The 11,141-nt window shown below is 48.4% G+C and overlaps 1 protein-coding gene across 5 annotated transcripts in view; it reads right to left on the reverse strand.

Moving 5' to 3' along the window:
* Positions 1–4,606, reverse strand: part of nfasca (neurofascin homolog (chicken) a) — a 272,340-nt gene extending 267,734 nt beyond the window's left edge. For all 5 annotated transcript variants that reach the window (XM_080209758.1, XM_080209761.1, XM_080209760.1 and 2 more), the window contains exon 1: positions 4,486–4,606. The gene's annotated coding sequence lies outside the window, so the exon portion shown is untranslated. The remainder of the gene's footprint in view (positions 1–4,485) is intronic.
* Between the last annotated feature and the right edge of the window lie 6,535 nt (positions 4,607–11,141).

Below are 11,141 nucleotides of genomic sequence, written 5' to 3' on the forward strand. Positions count from 1 at the left end.
GACATCTGACAGCAATGGATGAAGGGCAGGATAGATTCCTGGGCAGCGAGACTGCAGAAAGCAAGGGCAAACCACTGCAGCACAACCATAAGAGTAACAGGAGTACAGAATATAAGGCTAATGGAAGGACTCTTAGTAGTGTTGACGAGCAGAGAGATCTCGGGGTACATGTGCATAGCTCCCTGAAAGTTGGCACCCAGGTTGATAAGGTTGTTAAGAAGGTGTACGGTGTGTTAGCTTTTATTGGTAGAGGGATTGAATTTCGGAGCCGTGAAGTCATGTTACAACTGTACAAAACTCTGGTGCGGCCGCACTTGGAGTATTGCGAACAGTTCTGGTCGCCGCATTATAAGAAAGATGTGGAGGAAAGGGTGCAGAGGAGATTTACCAGGATGTTGCCTGGTATGGTGGGAAGGTCTTATGAGGAAAGGCTGAGGGACTTGAGGTTATTTTCATTGGAGAGAAGAAGGTTACGACGTGACCTAATTGAGGCATACAAGATGATCAAAGGATTGGATAGGGTGGACAGTGAGAGCCTTTTACCTCGGATGGTGATGGCTAACATAGCTTTAAATTAAGGGGTGGTAATTATAGGACGGATGTCAGAGGTAGGTTCTTTACTCAGAGGGTAGTAAGGTCGTGGAATGCCCTGCCTGCAGCAGTTGTGGACTCGCCAACTTTAAGGGCGTTCAAATGGTCAGTGGATAGGCATATGGATAACATTGGAACAGTTTAGGTTAGAGGGTCATTAGATTGGTTCCACTGGTCGGCGCAACATCGAGGGCCAAAGGCCCTGTACTACGCTGTAATGTTCTATGTTCTATAATAATAGGCCAATCCAATGGAAGTCCATCGTCACCAAAATCCTCTTACACTATGGCACCAGATTCAGGTGGATTCAAGAATCTAACCCACTCCGTTAAACCTCTACTGTTCAAGTAGCTGTATTAAAGTACACATAAGAACATAAGAAATAGGAGCAGGAGTAGGCCATCTAGCCCTTCAAGCCTGCCCCGCCATTCAATAAGATCATGGTTGATCTGTCGTGGCTCAGTTCCACATTCCCGCCCTATCCCCATAACCCTTAATCCCCTCTCTTATCAAAAACCCATCAACCCGCGTCTTACTCTTACCAATTAACCCCTTCCTTATATGGAAGCATGAAATTCATTTGTTTTGCATGTGTGAATGTAAATTGAATGAATATAATGGTGGCACAGTGGCTGGTACTGCTGCCTCACAGCGCCACGGAGCAGGCTTCGATTCTGGCCTTGGGTGACAGTGTGGAGTTTGCACATTCTCACCTTACACGATTCTCCAGCTGCCTGCGCCCCAAGACTGGGAATTCCCGTCCGAGCTCAACAGAACTTTAAATGGCCAGCCAAATTTTCTGCCTCGCCCGCTACAGTCTCCGCAACGAGTGAGGCAGGAGAATTTCGGCCCCCATGTCCGTGTGGGAGGTAATCTAGTTTCCTTCCACAGTCCAAAGATGTGCAGGTTAGATGAAGTGGTGATGAGAGATGCATGGGATAGTGCAGAATGGGAGGTCTGGGTAGGATGATCTTTTGGAGAGTTGGTGCAGACATAATGGGCCAAATGGCCTCCTTCTGTACTGTAGGGATTCATAGAGGTTTACACCATGGAAACAGGCCCTTCAGCCCAATTTGTCCATGCCTTTTTTTTTAAACCACTAAGCTAGTCCCAATTGCCCAAGTTTGGCCCATATCGCCCTATACCCGTCTTACCCATGTAACTATCTAAATGCTTTTTAAAAGACAAAATTGTATCTGTCTCTGGCAGCTCGTTGCAGACACTCACCACCCTCTGTGTAAAAAATTGTCCCTCTGGACCCTTTTGTATCTCTCCCCTTAAACCTATCCCCTCTAGTTTTAGACTCCACCACCTTTGGGGCAAGATGTTGACTATCTAACTGATCTATGCCCCTCATTATTCTACAGACCCCAAAAAATCACCCCAAGTCCCCTATGCTCCAGAGAAAAAGTCCCAGCCCCAGGGGAGGCATTATCGCTAGGCTATTAATCCAGAAACTCAGCTAATGTTCTGGGGGACCTTGGTTCGAATCCCACCATGGCAGATGGTGGAATTTGAATTCAATAAAAAAAATCTGGAATTAAGAATCTACTGATGACCATGAAGCCATTGTTGGAAAAAACCTATTTGGTTCACTAATGTCCTTTAGGGAAGGAAATCTGCCATCCTTGCCCAGTCTGGCCTATGTGTGACTCCAGAGCCACAGCAATGTGGTTGACTCTTAACTGCCCTCAGGCAACCAGGGATGGGCAATGAATGCTGGCCCAGCCAGCGATGCCCAAGTCCCACAAATAAATAAATAAAAGAATCCCAGCTCTCCTTATAACTCAAACCATCAAGTCCCGGTAGAATCCAAGTAAATCTTTTCTGTGCTCTTTCTAGTTCAATAATATGCTCTCTACGGTTATCACGCACAAAGACTGACTGGTTGCAAACCAACCAAATACTTCACTTTTGTAAATACCGATTGTTATTTTCAACCACTTCGCATGACTTTTAGAGAATGTCATTTCTGCTTTTGTTCTACGGTGTGGAAACTCAAAAGGACTCAAACACAAACACACTGTTCCTCTGGGTGTAACTGCCTCTTAGCAAATAGTAATAATCATTAAAAACCACAGGGTGAAAAAAACTGCAGGACTGTCCCATTCACAACTGCAAATCCACATTGATTCACTCAACTGCAGTTGAAATCACTGTATCCAATTTGTAATTCGGCAGCAGTTAGCACACTGCCTCTGCTGGCGTCTCTCTGCTGGCCTCTGCACATTGAATGTTGCTGACTAGCTTTTATCTCACTAGTTTGAGGGTCTGGGCACAGATGGGTGGGGGGGCGGGGTCCTGTGGTTTGTACTGATCTCGCAACTAAAGACCACACAAGAGGGTGGCCCACCCACCCGCCTCCCTCCCCTTCAACTGAAGGATTCAGCTTTAAACAGGTCTCATCATCAGGAGCCGCTTTCACCCCAGCTAACCTCGCCCACTTGGGGAGGAGGTCTTTACCCCAATACTGGTCCAAAGTGGTCCAGGATTCCCATATCAGGGGCGAAGGGAGGGGGGGGGTGTTCATATCCTTTACACTTCCATTAATACCTTGGAACCTCAATGAAGGCTTTTTTTTCTGAAGGGTGATCGGAGAATCTGTAACCTCTGCGAAGAGGTCGCTAAAAATGCTACAGAATCATTGACAAAATGTCCCAGTCCCTCTTTACCTGTGTGTGTGTGTGTGTGTGTGTGTGGGGGGGGGGGGGGGGGGGGGGTGCTGTCCTAATCCCATGTTAAGTGATCCCAATTGCTTTGTATAAACAATTCTAATCATATTGGGATCCCGATTCCTATAAAAGCAGGGAGCACAGACATAGGCCAGGATTCCTCTAGCCCCAAGTGGGGCTGGGGAATATCCCCATGTTGAACAGGGAGTCTCTTTCTCTTTCCCCCCCCCCATGTTAATTTGAGTATCTCCCACCCATGCTAAAGTGTATGTCTTCCACCTCCCCATGTTAAAGGGGGTATCTTATCCCCCCATGTTAAACTGGGTCTCTTCCCCCCCACCATGTTAAAGTGGATCTCTCCCCCATGTTAAATTGCCCCCCATATTAAAATGAGTATCTCCCCCTCCCCATGTTATAGCAAGTTTTTTCCTCTCCCCACGTTAAAAGGGGTCTCTTACCCCCAGTTTAAAGTAGATCTCTCCTCCTCCCCATGCTAAAGCGGGTCTTTTACCCCCCCCATGTTAAAATGAGTATCTCCCCCTCCCCGTGTTAAAATGAATATTTCCTCCCCATGTTAAACTGGATCTCTCCCCTCCCAGTGTTAAACTGGGTCTCTCCCCCATGTCAAATTTCCCCCCATATTAAAATGAGTATCTCCCCCTCCCCATGTTAAAATGTGTATTTTCTCCCCATGTTAAACTGGATTTCTCCCCCTCCCCATGTTAAACTGGATTTCTTCCCCTTCCTATGTTAAACTGGGTCTCTCCCCCCATGGTAAATTGCCCCCCCATATTAAAATGAGTATCTCCCCCCTCCCCATGTTAAAGTATCTCTTGTCCCCTGTTCCAGGGGTTGCCCATTCTCCCTCTGAAGCAGTCTCTATCCCTGCACATCCATCCCTATCTCCCCTGTACAAACCAGGCCCTCTCTGCTGCCATTGCCCATTCAGAGGAGCTCAGGGTGAATGAAGTGCCAATCCCTCCAGCCTCCCCCCAATACAGAGGGTCTCCCAGCCCCCTCGCTCTTCCCAGCTGCAGAGGGTGGGGGGACAGGACAGCCTCCTCCTCCCCAGTGCTGGGGGGGTCCCGGTGCGGCTGCTGCAGGATGCGCAGCGCTAGCCCCGCAGTTAGACACACACACACACACACACGCAGAGAGAGAGAGGCAGGGTCCGTTCCTGCAGAGCTGTGTGTGTCCCTCTCCCTGTCTCCCTGCTTCTTACCTGCATCCTTCTCCACCTGCAGCCTCCCCTCCCCGGCAGTTCCTCTCTCTGCCTCTTCACTCCTTCTTCTCCCTCTCCTATTTCAGGTGCATTTCACTGGAAGGGGAACTCCGCATTACAGCAAAAAAAACCCCATAGAACATACTCACATCAGCGTGCGCGCCCCCGACGCCCCACGCGCGGCCCCGGTGGTCCATGCGCGTCCCCTGTTCCCAGCCAGCGCAGAGTGGGAGGAGAGGGGGCGCGCCCCCGAGAACAGCATTGCTCTTGAGGTTCCAGTAGGACTGTGTGTAGACATTGCCCCCATTCTCATTCATCCTACGCCCATCCCAGGAACATGCAATGAACGAAAGCTTCATTGCAAACCCATAGCACCTCTTAGCTGCTTCTGGTCTGTTACCCCTGGCACCCACACCAAGGTCAAACCAGCTCCTGAGGACACAGGCGCACACATGGGAAGGGGTTGAGTGACTAACTTTAACATGGGGAGGGGAAAAAAGACCCCCTCATTTTTATTTATTAGTCACAAGTAAGGTTTACATTAACACTGCAATGAAGCCACTGTGAAATTCCCCTAGTCGCCACACTCCGGCGCCTGTTAGGGCCAATGCGCCTAACCAGCACGTCTTTCGCACTGTGGGAGGAAACTGGAGCACCCAAAGGAAACCCACGCAGACACGGGGAGACTGTGCAAACTCCACACGGTGACCCAAGGCAGGAATTGAACCTGGCGCTGCGAGGCGACAGTGCTAACCACTGTGTCACAGTGCCGCCTCTATGGCACCTCATAGAATCATAGAACCCTACAGTGCAGAAAGAGGCCCTTCGGCCCATCGAGTCTGCACCGAACACAATCCCACCCAGGCCCTACCCCCATATCCCTACATACATTAATCCCTCTAACCTACGCATCCCAGGACACTAAGGGGCAATTTTTTAGCTTAGCCAATCAACTTAACCTGCGCATCTTTGGACTGTGGGAGGAAACCGGAGCACCCGGAGGAAACCCACGCAGACATGGGGAGAATGTGCAAACTCCACACAGTGACCCAAGGCGGGAATTGAACCCATGTCCCTGGCGCTGTGAGGCAGCAGTGCTAACCATTGTGTCACCGTGCTGCCACTACAGCCCCTGAGAATCATAAAATCCCTGCAGCGCAGAGGGAGGCCATCCGGGCCACCGAGTCTGCATCGATTACAATCACGGCAGCACAGTGGTTAGCACTGCTGTCTCACAGCGCGAGGGACCCGGGTTCAATTTCTGGCTTGGGTCACTGTTTGTGTGGAGTTTGCATGTTCTCCCTGTGTGCGCTGGGGTTCCAGTTTCCTCCCACAGTCTGAAGGACTTGCTGGCTAGGTGCATTGACCTGGACAGGTGCCGGACTGTGGCGACTAGGGGAATTTTGTTGCTGTTTTAATGTAAGCCTTACTTTTGACTGATAAATTAACTTTCACTTTGAAGAGAGTAGAGGTTTTAGTTGGTAATAGGGTGCAGATCAAACCACCTTAACTGCCAACCTGAAGTCTGAACATAAACTAGCTGCACCCTATGACATGTTGTGTGAAATATCTGTAAATCAGGAATGTAGATTAGCAGGAGTGTTAGCTGTGTCTCAGTGTTGGTCATCTTAAACACAATCTCCGGCTGACACTGAGGCGCTGTCTTTAAAGTTTATTTATGTGTCACAAGTCAGGCTTACGTTAACACCGCAATGAAGTTACTGTGAAATTCCCCTAGTCGCCACATCCAACTCCTGTTCGGGTCAATGCTTCTAACCAGCACATCTTTCAGACTGTGGGAGGAAACCGGAGCACCCGGAGGAAACCATGCAGATTCCACACAGATAGTGACCCAAACCAGGAATCGAACCCAGGTTCCTGGTGTAGTGAGGTAGCAGTTCTAACTGCTGTGTCACCGTGCCACCATGCCACTTTGAGACAAGATATCAAACCAGGGCTCTGTCTGCCCAATCAAGTTGCTGTAAAAATTGACGTGGCTTTCATTTGAAGAGGAGCTTGGGAAGTCTCCATGGCGCCCTGGCTGATATTTAAACCCGGAAACCAGGATCATTAAAACCAATCATCTGGTCGTGATCACGTTGCCTGGACAGGTCTGGGATTAATGATGTGGAGATGCCGGTGTTGGACTGGGGTAAACACAGTAGGAAGTCTCACAACACCAGGTTAAAGTCCAACAGGTTTATTTGATAGTGAACGCCACAAGCTTTCGGAACACTGTTCCTTCGACGTGTCTGGGAGGCCAGCAATCAGGGGATGTGGTCAGCAGTAACAAAGAACAACACACACACGGCACGGGAAACAGGCCCTTCGGCCCAACGAGCCCGCGCCGCCATCTTAACAATGTGCTTTTCCTCCTCCACCCTTGACCCATGTTTATGCTTATGGTACCCCCATTGGAATCCAGATTAGTAAATTAGGGACAATTTGTTACACTAATCAGCCTAAGAGCGCATCTTTGGGGTGTGGGAGGAAACCGGAGCACCCGGAGGAAACCCACGCAACCACAGGGAAAATGCGCAAACTCCCACAGACACCGGCCCAAATCCATGTATCTGCACAGCTAGCAGTGATAGTCACTGGGCTGTCGTGGTGCCCATCTGCTGGCCCAGTTTTAAGCGTACACAAACGACGCAAAGTACTAGGCTACTCTCGAAACATCCAAGAGCAGCCCACGCACGACCCACCGTGTGTATGCCCCTCGTTATGGGGTTATGGGTCTGGCCAGCGATTGGGAGGCCAGCAGTGTAGGGCTACTACGCATGCACTAATCTCGGCGCTGACAGATCAGCCCATGCACAGTGGCCCACTCAGCGTAATGCTGCTAGCCTCTCCAACAGGTATAGGCTCTGCCCCCTTCTTTTGATTGTGACTCACAGTGGGACACTCTGTGATGCACAGAGTGTGGGAGATTCATTTTGAACATCCCGCTGGAAAAAAGAGTGGGATTTACTCCAGCTTTTGATTGAATTCGGCACTTAGAATTTTTTGGGAGAATCCTGGCCGTGTAATTGAAAGTCGAACGATGATTGTTGTAAAAACCCATCTGGTTCACCAATGTCCTTTGGGGAAGGAAATCTGCCTTCCTTATATTCTCTGGCCTACATGTGGCCAGATCTATAGCAATGTGGTTAACAACATTCTGGCAAAGATATTGAAGACTTGCGCTCCAGAACTTCCATAACACTAGCCAAGCTGTTCCAGCACAATTACAGCACCAGCATCTACCCAGTCATGTGGAAAATTGCCCAATTATGTCGTATCCAGAAAAAACAAGACAAATCAAACCCAGGCAATTACTGCCCCATTAGTCTACCTTTGATCATCAGTATAATGATGAAAGGGGTCACCAACAGTTCTATCAAGCGGCACTTGCTTAGTAATAACCTACTTGCTGATGCTCAGTTTGGGTTCTGTCAGGAACACTCAGCTATTGACCTCATTAAGGGCCTTGGTTCAAACATGGATAAGGCTAAATGCGTGGGATTGCAGGGAGAGGACATGGTTGGCATTGTTGGCAGTGCAGGCTCGATGGAGGTGAGAGTGACTGCCCTTGACATGAAGGCCACATTTGACAGAGTGTGGCATCAAGGAGCCCTAGCAAAACTGAGATCAAGGGGAATCAGGGGAAAACCCTCCACTCATCGGAGTCATGCTGAGCTCAAAGGAAGATGGTTGTGGTGGTGAGAGGTCTATCACCTCAGCTTTCAGGAGTCCTGCAGCATTGTGCCCTAGGCCCCACCATCTCCAGCTGCTCCATCAACCACATTCCCTCCATCATAAGGTGAGAAGTGGGGATGTTCGTTGATGACTGCATACTGTTCGGCACCATTTGTGACTCCTCAGCTACTGAATCAGTCGATGTCTAAAAGCAGCAAGACCTGGACAATATCCAGGCCTTAGCTGACAAGTGAGAACTAATATTCAAATCACACAAGTGCCAGAAGATGACTGTCTCTTAACAAGAAAGGATCTAACCATCACTCCTTGACATTCAATGACATTACCATCACCAAATTCCTCACTATTAACATCCTGGGGGTTACCCTTGACGGGAAGCTGAACTGGACAAACCATATAAATACCATGGCTGTAAAGACAGGTCAAAAGCTGGGAATCCTGTGGTGACTAACTCATTTCCTGACTTCCAAAAGCCTGTTCACCATCTACAAGGCACAAGATTGGTTGTCTAATAGGAGGCAGAGAGTTGGTATCAATGGGTGCTATTCTGATTGGCAGTTGGTGACTAGTGGAGTGCCCCAGGGATCAGTGCTGGGGCCTCAGCTATTTACCATTTATATAGATGATCTGGAGGAGGGGGCTGAGTGTAGGATGACGAAATTTGCTGATGACACGAAGGTGAGTGGAAAAGCAAATTGTGCGGAGGGTGTGGAAAGTCTGCAGAGGGATCTAGATAGGCTGAGCAAGTGGGCGAGGACCTGGCAGATGGAGTACAATGTTAGCAAGTGTGAGGTTATCCACTTTGGCAGAAATAATAGTAGGAGGGATTACTATTTAAAGGGCGAAAAGCTGCAGCATGCTACGATGCAGAGGGACCTGGGGGTCCTTGTGCACGAGTCACAAAAACCCAGTCTGCAGGTGCAGCAGGTGATCAAGAAGGCGAATGGTATGCTGGCCTTTATAGTGAGGGGGATAGAATATAAAAGCAGGGCCGGACTGTAGCGACTACAGGAATTTCACAGTAACTTCATTGCAGTGTTAATGTAAGTCTTACTTGTGACTGATAAATAAAACTTAGTTCTGGACTCCCCCACCATTCAATAAGAATGGCGGGGCAGGCTTGAAGAGCTAGATGGCCTACTCCTGCTCCTATTTCTTATGTTCTTATGTTCTTAAACGTGTGATGGAATATTCCCCATCATGTGGATGAACACAGCTCCAAAAACACTCAAGGAATTCAACACCATCTAGGATAAAGCAGCTTGCTTGACTATTACCACTTCACTCCCTCTACCATCAGTGCAGCAATGTGTACCAGATACAAGTTGTACTTTAGAAATTCATCTAGTCTCCTTAGACAACAGCTTCCAAACCAATGGCCACCATTATTTAGAAGGATAAGAGTAACAGAAACATGGGAGTACCATTAACTGGAAAGTACCCCCACCCCAAGTCACTTACTATCCTGATTTGGAAATATATAAGTACTGTGGGTGTACCTACACCTCATGGACTGCAGCGGTGAAAGGAAGGAGCTCACTATCACCAAGGGCATTTCGGAATGTGAAATAAATACTGGCCTTACCAACAAAGCCCACATTTCTTCAATGAATAAACACAAATGATAGAGCTAGGGATACAGAAAGGATCAGTTACACTGTGCTCGATACAACAGTGATAGTTGCTAAGCAAACTAATCCAGATCTTTCCTCCAAGCAGTTCCCAGGAATAGCCTGGGAACAACCAAAAATACCTAGGAGACTCCTGAGCAATCATTATTGGATGGAAAATTCAACTGGAAAACATGGGAATATAAACACTTCAATAATCGCCAGACAGACAATATCATAGAAACACAGAAACTCGAAGCAGAGAAGGCCATTCGGCTCTTCGAGCCTGCTCCATCATTCGTCTTGATCATGGCTGATCATTGAATTCAATATTCTGATTCCCCCCCTTTCCTCCCATATCCGTTGGTTCCTTTAGCCCCAAGAACAATATCTAATTCCTTCTTGAAATCAGAACAACATTTTGGCCTCAACTACATTCTGTGGTAATGAATTCCACACATTCACCACCCCTCTGGGTGAAGAAATTTCCCCTCGCCTCAGTTCTAAAAGGTTTACACCTTATCCACAAACTATGACCCCGAGAGTGGCACGGTAGCACAGTGGTTAGCACTGCTGCTTCACAGTGCCAAGGACCTGTGTTCAATTCCTGGCTTGGGTCACTGCCTATGTGGAGTTTCACATTCTCCCTGTGTCTGAGTGGGTTTCGTCCGGGTGCTCCAGTTTTTTTCCCACAATCTGGTAGACGTGCTGGTTTGGGGCATTGATCTGAACAGCACCAGACTGTGGCGACTAGGGGAATTTCACAGTAACTACATTGCAGTGTTAATGTAAGTCTTACTTGTGACTAATAAATAGAACTTAGTTCTGGACTCCCCCACCATTGGGAACATTCTTTCTGAATCCACCCTGTTAGGATTTTATAAATTTCTATGAGATCCCCTCTCACTCTTCTAAACTCCAGTGAATATAATCCTATCTGACTTAATCTCTCCTCATATGACAGACCTGCCATCGCAGGAATCAGCCTGGTAAACCTTAGCAGTCCTCCCTCTGTAGCAAGGGCATCCTTCCTCAGATAAGAGGTCATTCCCTCACGGGGTCCTTGTGCATGAGTCGCAAAAACCCAGCCTGCAGGTGCAGCAGGTGGTCAGGAAGGCGAATGGGATGCTAGCCTTCATAGCGAGGGGGATTGAATATAAAAGTAGGGAGGTCTTGCTGCAGCTGTATGGGCATTGGTGAGGCCGCAGCTGGAGTACTGTGTGCAGTTTTGGGCGCCGCACCTGCGCAAGGATATTTTGGCCTTGGAGGGAGTGCAGAGGAGGTTTACTAGGCTGATACCGGAGTTGAGGGGGTTGAGCTATGAGGAGAGGCTGAATAGACTGGGCT

This window comes from Carcharhinus amblyrhynchos, chromosome 22, assembly GCF_965287045.1.
Source record: "Carcharhinus amblyrhynchos chromosome 22, sCarAmb.v2.hapA, whole genome shotgun sequence".
Taxonomy (NCBI): Eukaryota; Metazoa; Chordata; class Chondrichthyes; order Carcharhiniformes; family Carcharhinidae; genus Carcharhinus; species Carcharhinus amblyrhynchos.